Below are 17,814 nucleotides of genomic sequence, written 5' to 3'. Positions count from 1 at the left end.
TTTTTGAGACGGAGTCTCACTCTGTCGCCCAGGCTGCCAGGCTGGAGTGCAGTGGCGTGATCTCGGCTAATTTTTTTTGTATTTTCAGTAGAGACGGGGTTTCACCATGTTAGCCAGGATAGTCTTGATCTCCTGACCTCGTGATCTGCCCACCTTGCCCTCCCAAAGTGCTGGGATTACAGGCATGAGCCACTGCGCCCGGCCCCAAGATCCTGTCTTAAAGTAAAATAAAATCAATTTGAAAAAAGGAAAGAATCAACTTCTCTGTGTATGGAGTAGCCCTTCTTCTATTCCTTTACTTTCTTAATAAATTTGCTTTCACTTAAAAATAAAAAAGAAAAGAATCAACAGTTGATGTTAATACTAGTGATAATTACATAGTCTCCATACATCTTTCTGGTAAATCATTATTACCAATTTTTCTTTTTTTTTTTTTGAGACAGGGTCTCATTCTGTTGCCTGGGCCGGAGTGCAGTGCTGTGATCACAGCTCACTGCAACCTCAACCTCTTAGACCCAGGCCTCCCAAGTAGCTGGGACCACAGCACACACCTCCATGCCTGGCTAATGTTTTTCTTTCGTTTCTTTTCCTTCTTCTTTTTTTTTTTTTTTTTTTTTTTGTTGTTGTTGTTGTTGTTTTTGAGACAGAGTCTTGCTCTGTCGCCAGGCTGGAGTGCAGTGGCTCCATCTCGGCTCACTGCTTCCTCCGCCTCCTGGGTTCAAGCGGTTCTCCTGCCTCAGCCTCATTAGTAGCTAGGACTACAGGCTCCCGCCACCACGCCCAGCTAATTTTTTGTATTTTCAGTAAAGACGGGGTGTCACCATGTTTGTCAGGCTGGTCTTGAACTCTAACCTCGTGATCCACCTGCCTTGGCCTCCTAAAGTGCTGGGATTACAGGTGCGTGCCACCACACCCAGCTAATTTTTGTATTTTTAGTAAAGATGGGGGTTCACCTTGTTGGCCAGGATGGTCTCGATCTCCTGACCTCGTGATCTGCCTGCCTCGGCCTCCCAAAGTGCTGGGATTATAGGCAGGAACCACTGTGCCTGGCCAGTGTTTTTCTTTTTAGTACAAACAAGGTCTTGCTATGCTGTCCAAGCACTCATTACTAATTTTTTTTTTTTTTTTTTTTTTTGAGTTGGACTCTCACTCTGTAGCCCAGGCTGGAGTGCAGCAGCATGATCTTGGCTCACTGTAACCTCTGCCTCCTGGGCTTGAGTGATCCTCCCACCTCAGCCTCCAAGTAGCTGGGATTACAGGCACATGCCACCACACTAGGCTAATTTCAAGTAGCTGGGATTACAGGCGCATGCCACCACGCTAGGCTAATTTTAAAATTTTTGGTAGAGATGGGATTTTGCTATGTTGCCCAGGCTGGTCTCGAACTCCTGAGCTCAAGTGATTCACCCACCTTGGCCTCCCAAAGTGCTGGGATTACAAGCGTGAACTACTGCACCCTGCTCATTACTATTTAATCCAGGCACAAAGTACTAATTTTTATAGGGGATGAACCTGGCCGACACCCTTTCCACCCAGTGATAAAGCTAACATCACCAGTAATGAGGCAAAGGGGCACTGCAGGCCTCCGGATGAGGCACCTGGCAAGGACCAGGTGTCCCCACTGCAGTGCTCCTGCCCACGAAGCCCGAGCTGTGTCTAATCACCCGCAAATACCAGACAGCCCAAGGGGTGGCCACATGCTTTGGAGGGGTCAAGGTCAGGAAAGACAGAAAGGCTGAGGGACCATTCCAGACTGAAGGGGAGTAGGAACAGCACTGCACGCAGTGGGTGAGCCTGTGCTGGACCCTAGCCAGGTAACGGGCATGAGTGCGGTAGCTGGTGGTGAACCCTGAGGTCTGATGACTAGGTGTGGTCTGGTGGCAATGCTAACTTCCTGGTGTGGTGGCACGTGCTGGCTTGCAAATGGCAGATCTGGGGTGGGTCAGCACCTGCAAGAAGGGGCCTGCATGCAGCCTCCCAGGGAAGGCGATGGGGCAGCAAGATTAAGGAGGGTCAGAGGAGCACACGTACTGTGACTATATAAGATAACATTCACTTTTAGGAAATACACTGACATATTAAGAGGTCAAGGGGTGTCATCTGTAGTTTATTTTTATTGGCTTAAGGAAAAAACATATAATAGCAAGGGGATAAAGCAGATGCAGCAAAGTGTTAATTTGGAAATCCGGGTGAAGGGTCTATGAACTTTTTTTTTTTCTGAGACAGGGTCTTCTTGTGTCACCCCAGGCTAGAGTGCAGTGGCACAATCATAGCTAACTATAACCTTGAACAGTGGACAAGAGATCCTCCCACCTCAGTCTCCTGAGTAGCTGGGTCCACAGGTGCACATCGCCACACTCAGCTAATTTTATTTTTTGTAGAAATGAGGTCTCCCTATGTTGCCCACACTGGTCTCAATTTCTTGGCCTCAAACGATCTTTCTGCCTTAGCCTCCCTAAGTGTTGGGATTACAGGCATGAGCTACCATGCCCAGTCTGCAAGTTTTTATTATGCGTGGAAACTTTTCTGTAAGTCTGAAGTTATTTCAAAATAAAAAGTTAGCTAGGTATGGTGCTCTGCGCCTGTAGTCACAGCTACTTGGGAAGCTGAGGCAGGTTCACACACCCCACCCGTGCAATATGGCATCAGGCTCAGACTGTTTGGACTGGCGCAACAGGCTCTTTGGCCCAGGGCCTCCCCCTCTCAAGACCTGCTTCTGGGGCCCACAGAGGATTGCAGAAGCTGGGAGTTCAAGACCCACCTGGGCAACACAGCAAGCCTCCCTGCATCATATCTCTACAAAAAAAAAAAATGTTTTAAAATTAGCTGGCTGTGATGATGCGTGCCTATAGTCACTGAGGTGAGAGGATGGCTTGAGCCCAGGAATTTAAGGCTGCAGTGAGTGACGACTGTGCCACTGCACTCCAGCCTGTGCGACAGAGTAAGACCTTGTCTTTAAAAAGACATAATGACTGAACGTGGTGTCTCATGCCTGTAATCCCTGCATTTTGGGAGGCTGAGGCAGGAGGATCATATATATAACATATATAACATATATAACATATACTTATATATAACATATATGTGTATATATATGTTATATATATGTATATAGACATATAATTTCTAAAAGAAAAAATTAAATTACAAAAAAACCCAAGAGCTGAGCATAAAAACCACTTGGCGACCGAACTGTGCATCTGAGAGGGCTTCAATCAGCCTTGCCTCCAAGTCCTGTGCAGCACCAGCAGCATCGCAGAGCCACTGACCACGGCCGCCACGCGGGCAGCCTCTCCTCCCTGCCACTCCCTTTCTCCCCTCCATTCTCTGGGGCATCTGTCCACACATGTGAATGGTAGGTAGAGGCCTGGCCTGGCTTGCACATGCCAGCAGATCTGGGGTGGGCCAGCATCTGCAGGAAGGGGCCTGCGTGCAGCCTCCCGGGGAAGGCGATGGGGCAGCAAGATTAAGGAGGGTCAGAGGAGCACAGGCAGCTGCTGCTGGGGCAAGAGGGTCTCCTGGGAAGTCAGCCAAGAGGCCCTGGGTTAGGGCCCATTGAGGCCCCAGCACAGCTAGGCACAAGAGCCCCCAGTTCACATTTCCCACCTGTGCAGTCTGCCAACAGGCTCGGCTTGTTTGGACTGACCCACAGGCTCTTTGGCCCAAGGCATCCCTGTCAAGACCTGGTCCTGGGGTCCAGAGAGATTTCCATTTCTTTTTTCCCCCATAGAACAACCCTTCCGCCGTGCTCATCACCTCAGACACTGCAGGTGGGGAGGGCTGCTCCACGCAGAACACGGCCCATTCCCATGCAGGCTGTGGAGGCCTCCAGAGACCTGAGAGCTTCAGTGATGACCACAGACACTGTCAACTAAAGGACAGATCACCCTCCTCACCCCCACCCTCCAGTCTGTGCTAAGAAAGCTAGAGGTGGGGAATGAGGCATAAGAAAAATCTGGGAACCCTGGACAAAGGGTAGCACCATGGTCCCGGTGGGTGATGCAACTGACTGGGTCACTCCCTTATGGAAGGGCCAGGTCTTCACAATCAGGGTAGCCTTACCTGGGAGCAGGTGAGGGACTGGCCCACCCTGGGCTGGAGGAGAGTGACGGTAGCAGGCTGCCTTTGGTGGGCAGGAACCATGACAGGTACCTGTCCACCAGGAGGAAACAGGTACAGTCTGAAGTATGGACATGGAGGGACACAGGGAGTGGCTGGAAAACCAAGCTAGTTCTTAGCATGGGGTCTGGGCACTGCCTGGCCCCAGAGCACCGGCAAGTGCAGGGAAGCCCCGGACCATGCCCCCACCCCTCCCAGCAAGAAGCATCCCTTCCCTACCTTTAGAGTGTTGATGCTCAAGGCAAAGAAGAGTGTGTAATACTCGAACGGATCTGATGGCAGCATCAAGGGCAAATACACAGGGTTGCTGGGGCATCCCCAGTGTTGAGAGCTGAGCCACCCACAACCTCCCTACCTCAAGGCCACCAAAGGATATTCAGGGCCAGGTTCAGACCAAGGCCCTTAGTCGGGGGGATCTGGATCTTGTGGTACCAGGGACTGTCAGGAAGGACGCGCCCCTGGATGGATGCCTTCATGGGCCCTGCAGAGAGAGGCAGTGTGGGCAGGCACTGGCGCGTAGTGCCCGGTACGCAGTGCCCCACATGCACAGCAGCCCTTTGGGAAAGCTGCTGGGGAAGAGACCCGCACACACAACCCACCTGTGGAGACAGTGCCCTGCCTCTGAGCAGTGTCTCAACAAGAGACTTTGCTTAAAACTTCCATCTCATAAGAAGCTGCAGACACGACAGGTACAGTGGCTCACGTCTCTAATTCCAGCACTTTGGGAGGCCGAGGCAGGCGGATCACAAGGTCAGGAGTTCAAGACTAGCCTGACCAATATAGTGAAACCCCATCTCTACTAAAAAAATACAAAAATTAGCCGGGCATGGTAGCACGCACCTGTAGTCCCAGCTACCAGGGAGGCTGAAGCAGAAGAACTGGTTGAACCCAGGAGGCGTAGGTTGTGGTGAGCCAAGATCGTGCCACTGCACTCCAGCCTGGCAACAGAGCAAGACTTCACTTCAAAAAAAAAGGGCTGCAGATGTCAAGGGTAGCAGCCATGCCGTACCTATCTCCTTTGCCTCTCATACCCCAGAGCAAATCACTCCTTAATCTGCCCTCAGAGGACCGGAGGAGACTGCCCATCGCCACAGGGCTGTACAAGGTCCAGTGCCCTGAGCACCACTCTCACCACTGTGGTTTACTTATGGGCAGGTAGGAGACGGGAAAGTCAAACTTAAGTTTTCAGCTTGAAGCTTATAAACTAACTTCATCATTGGGCCACTGAACATGAAATTGAACAAACAAAAACAGGGTAAATAAACTGCAAATTATCTTGCTCTGATTGTATCTTAACCTTAAGAAATTGAGACAGTGACTTAAAAGTGGAATCAGCATGAGGAAGCAGTCAAACTCTCTCAAGTGTCAAACCTACCTACGCAGGGTCGAGAAATTCCATCCCCATGCTGTACTCCACGGGATTCACGTGCCTCTGTAAGCAGTGCAGGTTCCAGCCAACAAGGACACCATCCAGGTTGCCAAAAATGCTACCAGCCATGGGGAGATGACGTGCAGCTCCTGAAACAGTGTGTGGTGAGGCTGCAGGCAGGACCAGCACCCACTCCTGCCCCAGCTCCAGGCCTGCACCACCTGCTGCCCAGCTCCCTCTGAGGAGGCCACTCCCTGGCTGAGACCCATGGAATCAGCCCTGCACCCAAAGGAACCCTGGTGTGGTGGTGCCAGTGAGAAGAGCAGCTTTGGGTTCTTCCACTGAGGAACATGGCACACCAAGCAGTGCTGCTTTAGACGTGGGCCAGTTAAGTCCGTCAGCCTCTGATCGAAATATATTTTTTGTGTGTGATAAAAGCCTAAATTAAGAAAAAAAAATTTTTAAATGAAAAAAATAAAATAAAATAAACAAAATACATAATTTTTTGAGACAGGGTCTCATTCTGTTGCCCTATCTGGAGTACAGTGGCGCAACACACAGCTCACTGCAGCCTTGACCTCCTGGGCTCAAGCAATCCTCCCGCCTCAGCCTCCTGAGTCGCTGGGACTATGGGCACACACCACCACACTCAGCTAACTTTTAGATTTCTTGTAGAGGTAGGGTCCCAGGATGTTGCCCAGATTGGTCCCAAACTCCTGGGCTTAAGTGATCCTCCCACCTCAGCCTCCTAAAGTGTTGAGATTACAGGCATAAGCCACCACACCGAAAGATTTTTTTTTTAATGTCAGAAACTTCTGATGGATGTGAAGGATGCTCTATTAGAAAGGAAAGCAACACCCTTCCCAGAGTGAAGCCCTTGAAACTTAACTGACCTGTTGCCATTTGGTATTAACTCGTTGTCTAGGCCAGTTCCTGGGGTTGGCAATTCCAGGTGTGATTTGAATACATATTTTTAGCATTTACATCAGGGTTCCTCAATGTTGATGCTATTGACATTTTGGGCCGGATACTTCTTTGTTGCAGGGAACTGTCCTGTGCTTTGCAAGATGTTTCCAGCATCCCTGGCCCCTACTTACTAGATGCCAGTAGCACACACTCCCCATCACCCCCAGCTGTGATAATCAAAAATGTCTCTGACACTGCCAAGTGTCCCCTGAGGGACAGAGCACCTATGGTTGAGAACTCCTGATCTGCAAGTTCACACATTTAAATGTGTCCATAAACATGACGGTCATGATAATGGGCCAGGCCTCTGTGTCAGGCAGTGCTTGGGGTGGGGGTGGTGGGGGGAATTAGGAATTATAATAAAGTTTTTTAAGGAATGTATAAGACATGCTCCAAAGAGAGATGTTAGCAGAGCTATACCTCTGCTGGAAAATCCTCAATGACTTTAACCAGTCTCTGGCATCACTGTGCAAAGGGTTTATTTACACAGTCAGCTTTCAGGCTAGCCTAGAAGACAGTACAAAGTGAAAAAATCAGGAGGACATTCACTCTGCAGCTTTTAGTGATACTCTGGCTTGAGTCAAACAGAAATCCAAGCGATAGGTTATGAGTCAGACAGAAAACCACTGGCCTGATTCCCCAGCCCCTCATATGTGTCAGTGGCCCAAAGGATGCTACTAGGAGAGGCTGTGGTTCCATGCTCTCTGGACCAGGAACTCTCACACTTGCTTCCCAGTACCAACTCAGAGTGCTGCCCATCTTCAGAACAGGACTGACTTCCACCAATCCATAAGTAGGGGTTGGCCCCAGGGTCAGCCCCAGAGCCAGAAGAGGATCTCAATTGTGTAAGGGCACCTCTCACAGACCAGAGTACCACTGAGTTTGTTCGTATCAAATGGAAATTTCCCACCTGATGGACCATCATGATTACACTGTTATGAAATCAATAAGAACGCCAACAAAATCAGGGTTACGGCAGAAGCTCTCTTGACTGAGCTGTCTTTTATTCAGTAGACAGTGAACCTACTACCAATGACCTTAAAACACAGGACGGGGCCGGGCGCAGTGGCTCATGCCTGTAATCCCAGCACTTTGGGAGGCCGAGGTGGGCGGATCATAAGGTCAGGAGTTCAAGACCAGCCTGGCCAATATGGTGAAGCCCTGTCTCTACTAAAAAAAAAAAAAAGACAAAAAAATTAGCCGGGCGTGGTGATGCATGCCTGTAATTCCAGCTACTCTGGAGGCTGAGGCAGAAGAATCGCTTGAACTTGGGAGGCAGAGGTTGCAGTGAGATGAGATTGTGCCACTGCACTCCAGCCTGGGCGACAGAGTCTCAAACAAAACAAAACAAAACAAAACAAAACAAAACAAACAAAAAACCACACACAAGGCAGGTAAAAATTATAGATGGCTTGCGCCAAGTAAACACTAATCATGAAGGCAATGTAGAGGCCAGAAAAGACTCAGGACAAGGACTAATAAAATCTACCCACAGTCATGGGATATACGGAAAGCATCCTGACTACAAGGATAAAAATGTCATCTGTGCAAATGGATTAAGATTAGGAGAAACTGCTAGAATTTGTCTACCTCCAAATGCCTTGTCTACCTCCAAATGAGGGTGATTTCACAGGATTTGAGACAGAGATGGAGACCTGAGTTGTCTGGCCATGCGGCAGACCTGTGGACTCTAGTGGGGTATACTGGGGAAGAAAGTCCTTCCACATAAATGCTTACAAAAATACCTCCTAAGAACTAAAATTAGGAACTCTCCTCACCAACACTTGCTCATACGTAACTTCTCACTTCTCAGTATCATTTTTTCTTTTTTTTCTTTTTCTTTTTTTGGAGTCTATGTTGTCAGTATCATTTTCCTTTTTTTTTTTTTTTTTTTTTTTTTGGGTCTTAAAACTTCTAGGCTCAAGTAATCCTCCTGCCTCGGTATCCTTAGTTTAGAACTACAGGCATGGACCATTGCACCCAGTTCTCAGCATCATGTTTAATACTTAAAGTGCAAACCTAGCACCCCCCAGAGCATAAGAGTGTCTCCATTTTTCACTAAAGACAGTTATGATTATTAGAATGCTTCCTGTCTATTTAAGAATTTACAGATCACAAGCCAGGTGTGGTGGCTCACGCCTGTAATCCCAGCACTTTGGGAGGCTGAGGCAGGTGGATCACCGGAGGTCGGGAGTTCAAGACTAGCCTGACCAACATGGAGAAACCCCGTCTCTACTAAAAATACAAAATTAGCCAGGGTGGTGGCACATGCCTGTAATCCCAGCTACTCGGGAGGCTGAGGCAGGAGCACTTCAACCCGAGAGGCGGAGGTTGTGGTGAGCCAAAATCGCACCACTGCACTCCAGCCTGGGCGAAAAGAGTGAAACTCCGTCTCAAAAAAAAACAAAAAGAATTTACAGATCATGAACATTCTGATGTACATCATTCTCATTTGCTCCTCCCCCTCCTCCTCTTCATAACCCCTTGGGAAGTAGAGAAAATAGCACTTGAATGAACTTGTCTTATATGGGAAAACCCAGAGCCCAGAACCCAGTGGTTGAGTAACCCCAAGGTCCTGTAGTAATAAGGGGGCACAGTCAAGCTTAAGGAGTCTGGCATTGCTTCCATCACATGCTCCTAAAAAACAACTACTAGAGAATTATTCAAATCAATGGGAAGAACACTCAAGTCCCGCAGCTACAGAACTATGGCCATACTGACACTCATCCAGACAGCTGATATTTACCAGTAGAAAGCTGGGCTGCTGCAAGTGAGGAAACGCAGTAACAGCCTCCAGTGGAGAGTCGAAAATGGCCTTCTTAGCAAACCACTGTGGAAAACAGAGACAAAATCTCAACATCCGCAACACAGCAGAATCTTTTTATTTTTCTAGAGACAGGGTCTCATTCTGTTGCTCAGGATGGAATGCAATAGCACGATCACAGCTCACGGCAACCTCAAACTCCTTGGTTCAAGCAATCCTTCCACCTCAGCCTCCTGAGTAGCTGGAACTACAGGCACACACCACCATACCTGGCTAATTTTCTTCCTATTTTCTTTTTTGTAGAGACAGGGTTTCACTATGTTGCCCAGGCTAGTTTCAAATTCCTGGCCTCCACTGGCCCTCCTGCCTTGGCCTCTAAAGTGCTGGAATTACAGGTGTAAGCCACTGCACCTGGCCCTAACAAAATATTACATAGTTTCACAATGCCCAGGAGAACATTTGTGTAACCCAACATGCATTACGATACCAATTCTTATGTCTTCTTTATTTATTTATTTGTAGAGACAGGGTCTTGCTTTGTCGCTTAGGCTGGAGCGCATTGGTGTGATCATAGCTCACTGCAACCTCAAACTCCTAAGCTCAATCGATCCTCCTGCTTCAGCCTCCCAAGTAGTTGGGGCTAGAGGCACACACCCCCAGTCCCTGCAGCTGGGAGCAGCTGGGACTAACAGCGTGTGCTACTGTTGATGCTTGGCAGTTTCTTATAAGACTGAACATGCAACTACTGTTTGACCTAGCAATTACATTCTGACTCATTTACCCCCGAGGAATGACAATTTATGCTCATACAAACAACCGTACATGAATGTTCATTACAGCTTTAATAGTAATAGCCAAAAACCTAGAAATAACTCAGCCATCCATCAGCAAGTGAACAGTTAAACTGTGCTACATCCATCTTATGGAATAGCACTCAGCCATCCAAAGGAATCAACTCTCGATACACCCAACCAGCTCAGCCTTCCCCAGAACACACCTGGGTGGGAAGGTGCACAGCAGATTGGGCCACCAGATTTACCCAGTGTGGAGGAAACAGGTACCTCCTCCTAGATTTTGTTTTTGGCAGAGATAAACCATGCTTCTCAAAGTCAGTTCTGCTTTTCACTAGCCCTGGCAGGTATTTTCCAATAAAGGTTTCTATGACCAAATGCATGTGAAGGAGTGTTCCATACGCTCTTCCACATGCTTTCAATTTCCTGAGAGTGACAAGCATATCAGAATAGCCAAGGCTCTCAGATGTCCTGCAGGATACCTGTTTAACTTAAACTTCCCCAACCTATTCGATTATGAGACTCTTTTCAAGCATAAACATTTTCCTTCCAGGAACATTTGTATTCTTGTAAGAAAATATTAGAAAGCATTCCAGGTGAATTATCTAATGGGAGAACCTCAGGTGCCAAGACAGATGAGATAAAAGTCTCAAACAGTGCTAGACAAGGTTTTCTTGGTTCAGCTGCCTCCCTCTATCTCAGCTGCTCTCATACTTCTAGGTAGTTTTGACTGGACTGTAAATTCCTTCTGGCTCGGGCTATGTCTCAGCACCTTGTGCAAGAGTGACACAAATGATGCTTCATGATACATGCTTACTCACTGTCTTTCTCTTTACTCATCACAGGCGAGCATGTTTTCCATCCCCTTCAATCTCCACACTCATGGGCAAAAGCGAGTTGTGGGTCTTGGAGCTCTCAAGAAGAGTAGGAGATCTTCAATTTGCATATGCAGAATCCAAGCAAGTCATCCTGAGTTCCCACAAGTAGGTGGGCTTATTTCTCAGATAACAAAACCACCCCTCCTTTGCAGCCTCTGGACCACTGCAGACCAAGCCCGGCTAAACCTTCCTGTGCTATCCTGAAGGTATTGCTCCCAGATCCCGGCTGTCAGCCCCTGTCCAGCATCACAGGGTGAGTCCAGAGACATGATCATGTGATTGACCAGGACTGACAAGTGGGTCCTCACGGTGGACAGGTGTCTGCAGTAGGCAAGCTCTATTGGGAGAGGGAAGAAAAGCATCCTCATCTACCACCTGCTACCCTTTGCCTTGTCTCATGGAGTCCCCAGAGTGCTGTCCCACATTCCTATCTTTTTTTTTTTTTTGAGACGGAGTCTCACTCTGTCGCCCAGGCTGGAGTGCAGTGGTGTGATCTCAGCTCACTGCAAGCTCTGCCTCCCAAGTTCACGCCATTCTCCTGCCTCAGCCTCCCGAGTAGCTGGGACTACAGGTGCCTACCACCACGCCCAGCTAATGTTTTTTTTCTATTTTTTAGTTGAGACGGGGTTTCACCGTGTTAGCCAGGATGGTCTTGATCTCCTGGCCTTGTGATTCACCTGCCTCAGCCTCCCAAAGTGCTGGGATTACAAGTGTGAGCCACTGCGCCTGGCTACTGGATCTTATAAATCACAGGATTTCAAACGCAATGCGGCCCTGGATCAGATACTAACATCTCTTGTCTTCCCTTGAGTGCTGGGAAAGGGAGGTTGGAGACTGGGAAACATTTTGCCATTTGCAGTCTTAGGAGATCTTTGTAAAGATTTCTCCCTCTGGGTGGTTTTAACCAGGGCATTGCCAAATTCCATGTCCTAAGAGTCTTGGTTTCTGGATCCTCCTGAACCTTTGAGTTTCCCATGAGGCCACAGCTGCAGCGAGGCTGAGCCAAGTGGCTATAACAACCAGGCAGAGTAGTGGGCAGAAGCAGGGGCAGGGTGCAAGCCTCCTGCCCCCAGGAGAGGAACCTCCCTGTGCCAAAGGGAATGAAGGGACCTAGGGGATGCACGGTTGACCCAGTGCTCCACCTCTTTTTATAGTCCAGGTCCCCCCCAGACCCCTTCATTAGCTGGCTTACTGTTCACTTCAAGGTCACGACATTGGCTGTCTGATGCAGGGATACAAATCCCTGGCTTGGCCTCCATGTTGTCCCTCTGCAGAGACAGGACTCAGGCCTGGCCATGATGCTGGAGTCACTGTGGATATAGGCCCTGGCCCATCTGACTCAAGAACACATACATAACTGGAACCAGGAGGCTGGGTGAATCCCCTCAAGGCCCCGGTCACTTGGAAGACCCCAAGCCTCCTTCCAGGTGGCCATTCTAAGCAAACCCACTTGCAGCCACCCTTTCACGATGCATTCTACATCATCCAAATGTGAAAATCGCCCGCCCCCATCCTTTCACAGTCATGCCTTCCTCCTGACCCAAGGGGCCCTGGCTCAAGGTTCCTTTAGAACCTGGAAGGATGTTTTGTCCCTCTGAAAATCATCCTTTTCAAACAGAAGGCATTTATCTTGGCCAGGCTTAAAAGACAAAGAGATGGCAGCTGAGCTCTGGGGCCCATCCCACAGACAATACCCAGAGACCTTCTCCCCACAGCTCCCACACACCAGCCTCCCAGCAGCTGGACCTTTTCTCCACGGGATTTGCCTACAAGACTTCTCTTCTGCTTTATCTCAGGTGGGTTTGTCAGGGGAGCAATGTCACCATCCCTCCACCAAATTCACCTCAACAACATTTACTGAGCGCCAAGTGAGTCCCTAGCATGGCTCAGGCTTCACATGCACAGTCCTGATTTAACCCCACGTGCTTATAATCCAAGGGAGGATCACTGCAGTATTTTATCAATGTAAAGACACACATCTCGACTGTCCACATTTTCATGTACCTGAAATTTTGGCGGGTCTTCTAATCACAACGGTGACGTGGCTGTCCCGCCTGGTCTCATACAGACCGAATCGCAGCAGTTCACAGCACTGTCACTTCAATTACGTTTTGGGCACGGTTGCTACTTCACACGTGGAGTGTAGGTGCTACTTTAAATGTCTTCAAAAAGATTCGACTGTGATTCAGCTTTGAATCGAAAAGCTATTGTGCACACAGGAAGGCTGGGAACAGAGCAGCAGAATGCCTGTGCAATGCTGGCAAGGCAGACACATACTCATCCCCGTAGAGAGGCCCAGAAGCCCAGGTTTTCTTGCAAAGCAACAACCAAGTACTTAAAAACTTAAGCCGGGTGCGGCGGCTCATGCCTGTAATCCCAGCACTTTGGGAGGCCGAGGCGTACAGATCACGAGGTCAGGAGATCGAGACCATCCTGGCTAACATGGTGAAACCCCGTCTCTAATGAAAATGCAAAAAATTAGCCGGGCATGGTGGCGGGTGCCTGTAGGCCCAGCTACTCGGGAGTCTGAGGCAGGAGAACGGCGTGAATCCGGGAGGCGGAGCTTGCAGTGAGTCAAGATCGCGCCACTGCACTCCAGCCTGGGCGACACAGCGAGACTCCATCTCAAAAAAAAAAAAATTTTTTAAATGGGACTTAAAAACCATACCAGGCTGGGCACAGTGGCTCACAACTTGTAACCCACAGCTTTGGGAGGCTAAGGCAAGAGGATTACTGAAGCCCAGGAATTGGAGACCAGCCTGGACAAGATGGTGAGACCCCCATCTCTCAAAAAAAAATAATAATAACTTAAAAATTACCTGGACATGGTTGTGTCTGTAGTCCCAGCTACTCAGAGGCTGAGGTGGGAGGATCGTTTGAACCCAGGAGTTCCAGGCTGCAGAAAGCTAGGATTGTGCCATTGCATTCCAGCCTGAGCAACGAGACCCCATCTCAAAAACAAAACAAAACATCCCCGGTATGAGTGGACGCACTTGCAAGAAACGCTTCACTTCCTGTGCTTCTCCATCAGGGGCCACCAAATGTTTTGTGCAAAGAGCCAGATAGGGAGTATTTTTGGTTTGTAAGCTACACAGGCTCAACTGCCACCACTCAACTCTGCCATCAGGGCCTGAAAGCAGTCGTAGGGTTGTAACTATGCTCCAACATAACTTTTTTTTTTTTTTGAGACGAAGTCTCGCTCTGTTGCCCAGGCTGGAGTGCAGTGGCGCGATCTCGGCTCACTGCAACCTCCACCTCCCGGGTTCACGCCATTCTCCTGCCTCAGCCTCCCGAGTAGCTGGGACTACAGGCGCCCGCCACCACGCCTGGCTAATTTTTTTTTTTAAATATTTTTAGTAGAGATGGGGTTTCACCATGTTAGCCAGGATGGTCTCGATCTCCTGACCCTGTGATCCGCCCGCCTCGGCCTCCCAAAGTGCTGGGATTACAGGCATGAGCCACGGCGCCCAGCCCCAACAAAACTTTATTTGCAAAACCGAGTGGAGGACCACATCTGGCTCACGGGTGGTAGTTTGTTGTCCCTTTCTCTTGATGGAACAGAAAACAATGTGGAAAAATGAAGGCGCTGATGACTTTAAGTCAAAAGTGATACAGAAGATGAACTTTGAACTAAAAAAAAAGTTTTAAGAATATCTTACTTCGATGATATTTTACCTGTATGTACTTATAAAAGTGACATGTGATTAAAATACAAGGGGACTGCCATCAGCAACAGCCCCAAAGCCCACTGGGCTCCTCACTGGGTTGTGAGTTCAGCAGCCCCAGCAGGGTGCATCAGTCAAGCACAGCTGGGACTCCCCACAACATGTGTGTCCCAGGCTGGCATTGAGACACAGCAGTGATGTTGCTGCTGGGGGCTGTTGATGGCACTGGCGCCGGTGCTGGGGTGGCTGCTATGGGTGAGGGGGTGTCAAGGAGGAGCACAGTAGTGTGCATAATGTGAGCCAAGGCTCCCAGGTGGTCGCCTTTGAACAGGCCAGTGTCCAAGACCTATATATGATTGTGCTCTGCATCCTTGAGGCCAGCCTGGCCAGGACTGGTTCTACCTGTCCCACAAGGTCACCAGCACGGTCCCTCAGAGCACCCTGCTCATCGTCCTGGGCCTGGTGCTGGGCAGCCCATCTGGGTGGCCAAACACATGGCATCCTTCATGCTGACGTTCCCCATCATGCTAGACACCAGCTACTTCATCCCCAACCGACTCTTCTTTGGCAACCTGGGCACCATCCTGCTGCACAAGGTCATCAGCACCATGTGGAATGAAGCCACCACCATCCTGTCCCTCTATGGCGTCTCCCTTAGTAGGCTCATGGGCAACCTGCAGATAAGGCTGCTGGACTGCCTCCTGTTCGGCAGCCTGATCACCACTGTTGACCCAGCAGCTGTCCTGGTTGTTTGAGGAGGTTCATGTCAATGAGGTCATGTTCATCATCATCTTCAGGGAGTAGCTACTGAATGACTCTGTCATTGTGTTTCTGTACAATGTGTTTCAATCTTTTGTGACACTGGGTGGTGACGTGACCAGCGTGGATTCTATGGAAGGTGTAGTCTCCTTCTTTGTGGTGAGCCTGGGGGGCATGCTGGGGGTGGTCTTTGCCTTTCTGCTGTCACTGGTGACCCACCTCACCAAGCACATGCACATCATTGAGCCTGGTTTCATGTTCGTCATCTCCTACCTGACCATCCTGATATCTGAGAAGCTGTTGCTGGAGGCCATCCTGGCCATCATCTTCTGTGGCATCTGCTGCCATAAGTGTGTGAAGGCGAACATCTAGGAGCAGTTGACCACCACCATGTGCTACACCATTAAGATGCTGGCCAGTGGCACCAATCCCATCTTCATGTCCCTGGGCATCTTAGCCATGCACCTGCTCATCTGGATGTGGAACAGGGCCTTTCTCCTCCTGCACTGCCCTTCACCTTCATGTACCAAGGCCATCAATGTCATCCAGTCCTGGCTCCTGGACTGCTATTGGACGGTGTGGCTGCAGATCATAGACCAGGTGGTCATGTCCTACAGAGGCCTGCATGGGGCCATGGCCTTCATTCTGGTCATGCTTCTGAATGGAAACAAGGTCAAAGAAAATAATCTGTTTGTCACCACCACCATCATCATTTTCAAGGTCATCTTCTGGGGCTTGACCATCAAGCCCCTGGTGCAGTAGCTGAAGGTGAAGAGGAGTGAACATCGGGAGCCCAAGCTCCATGAGAAGCTGCACTGCCACGCCTTCGACCACATCCTCTTGGCCATCAAGGACATATCCAGGCATATCAGGTACAATTATCTCAGAGAGATGTGGTCCCACTTTAACAGGAATTTCCTCAGCGGAGTCCTCATGAGAAGGCTGGCTCAGAAGTCTCCAGATGGGATCCTTAATGTCTTCCACAAGCTGAACCCGAAGGATGCCATCAACTAAGTGACCAAGGGAGAGTGCCTGAGGTCCCTGGCCTTCATTGGCTCCCCAAGTACTGACAATGTGGTAAACGTGGACTTCACACCACGATCGTCCACCATGGCGGCCTCCGTCTCCTACCTCCTGAGGGAGAACCCCAGCGCCGTCTGTCCGGACATTCAGTCCCTGGGGCAGCATGGCAGAGCATTTGGTACGGGGAGCACACGGTCATGCACCACATGCTGCAGCAGTACCTGTGCAAGCCAGGAAAGGAGTACGTACATCACTACAGCCACACCAGCTGAGGACAAGAAGCAGGACTGGGATATCTTCCACAGGTCCATGAGGAAGTGCTTGGAATCCTTCAAGTAGACCAAGCTCGGGATCACCCAGAACAAGAAGGCAGCCAAGCTCTACAAGCCAAAACACGACCAGAAGTGGGGAACTCCCAAAGCTCTGCGCCCGCTCCAGTAGAGCCACACTAATGCCAACCCAGGCCAGGAGCCTGAGCAGCCATCCTGTGCTGCTGAACAAAATGAATTTGCAAAAGTGATACCCTAGACAAGGCTCCAGGCCCCTCCCAGCCCAGCGCTTCTCCCCAGGGACGGTGGGGTGCGTCCGCAGTGCCAGGACTCAGGGCGTGACCCTGGAGTGGATGCAGGCCCAGCAAGTGGCCCAGGCTTAAGTGCTATTTTCAGGTCCTTAGCAGTTTGTTGAACTGCTGGGTCACCTCGTGGGCTGCAGGTAAACTTGCAGCCCAGCAAGTTTGCTCAGCACTTGTGGGTTTAGACTCCTTGAACCAGCATCTGCCCCGTTTCCCTCCCAGTTTCTATCCTGCCCTCCCCAGCCCTGGATGGCTGCCATGCAAACGCGTTTTCTGGATCTGGTAGCGCAAGCGGGGATGGAGGGATGAGGCCTGAAGTGACCTTGAGGTCATTTAAATTTTCTAAATTAGACAAAACAATTTTAAAAAACCCCATATTCCCATGCCTTTTAAAAACCAAAAACACATACTGTTTCTTTTCAGTGTAAGCAGTTTTAATTACGTACCAGGTGCAGAGTCTAGGATACAAGACAGAACTGCAGATAAAGTCTCTTTCCAACATAGTTAGGAGACATGGCTCACTCCACCTGTTCCAGGTGTCACCTAGAAATCTAATGGCTCCATACCAGGTAAACTAAACAATTTTCCAAAGTCAAAGAAGCAGTTTATAACATTAAAGCACTTAGCCAATTTAACTTCTGACTTAATTTAGAACAAATGTCTAAACTTTAAAGATTTTTTTTACCAATAATTTTAAAACTGTATTTCCCACAGATTACTTAAGTCATGTGAAATAAAAGGCATGAGAGTGTCTCTTTTTCTGACAAAATATTTAAGACTTTTCATTTTCCTTTAATCCAATTAATTAGAGCTCCTTCATATAAGCATCACACACAACACTTCTAGACAGGAGAAGATCTAGCAGTTGTAAGTTTTTCTCTCCCATCTTATGACTTTCTGACTTGGCCT

At 49.1% G+C, this 17,814-nt stretch overlaps 2 pseudogenes; one reads left to right on the top strand and one right to left on the bottom strand.

Moving 5' to 3' along the window:
- Positions 1 to 5,539, bottom strand: part of LOC108536063 (sphingomyelin phosphodiesterase 4-like) — a 26,887-nt pseudogene extending 21,348 nt beyond the window's left edge.
- A 5,352-nt stretch (positions 5,540 to 10,891) lies between these two features.
- Positions 10,892 to 16,775, top strand: LOC108536062 (sodium/hydrogen exchanger 3 pseudogene; annotated as a pseudogene).
- The last annotated feature ends 1,039 nt before the right edge of the window (positions 16,776 to 17,814 follow it).

Source organism: Rhinopithecus bieti, unplaced genomic scaffold, assembly GCF_001698545.2.
Source record: "Rhinopithecus bieti isolate Rb0 unplaced genomic scaffold, ASM169854v2 scaffold_13317, whole genome shotgun sequence".
Taxonomy (NCBI): Eukaryota; Metazoa; Chordata; class Mammalia; order Primates; family Cercopithecidae; genus Rhinopithecus; species Rhinopithecus bieti.
Note: the sequence above shows the minus strand (reverse complement) of the source record. Positions and strands in the feature narration are given on the sequence as shown.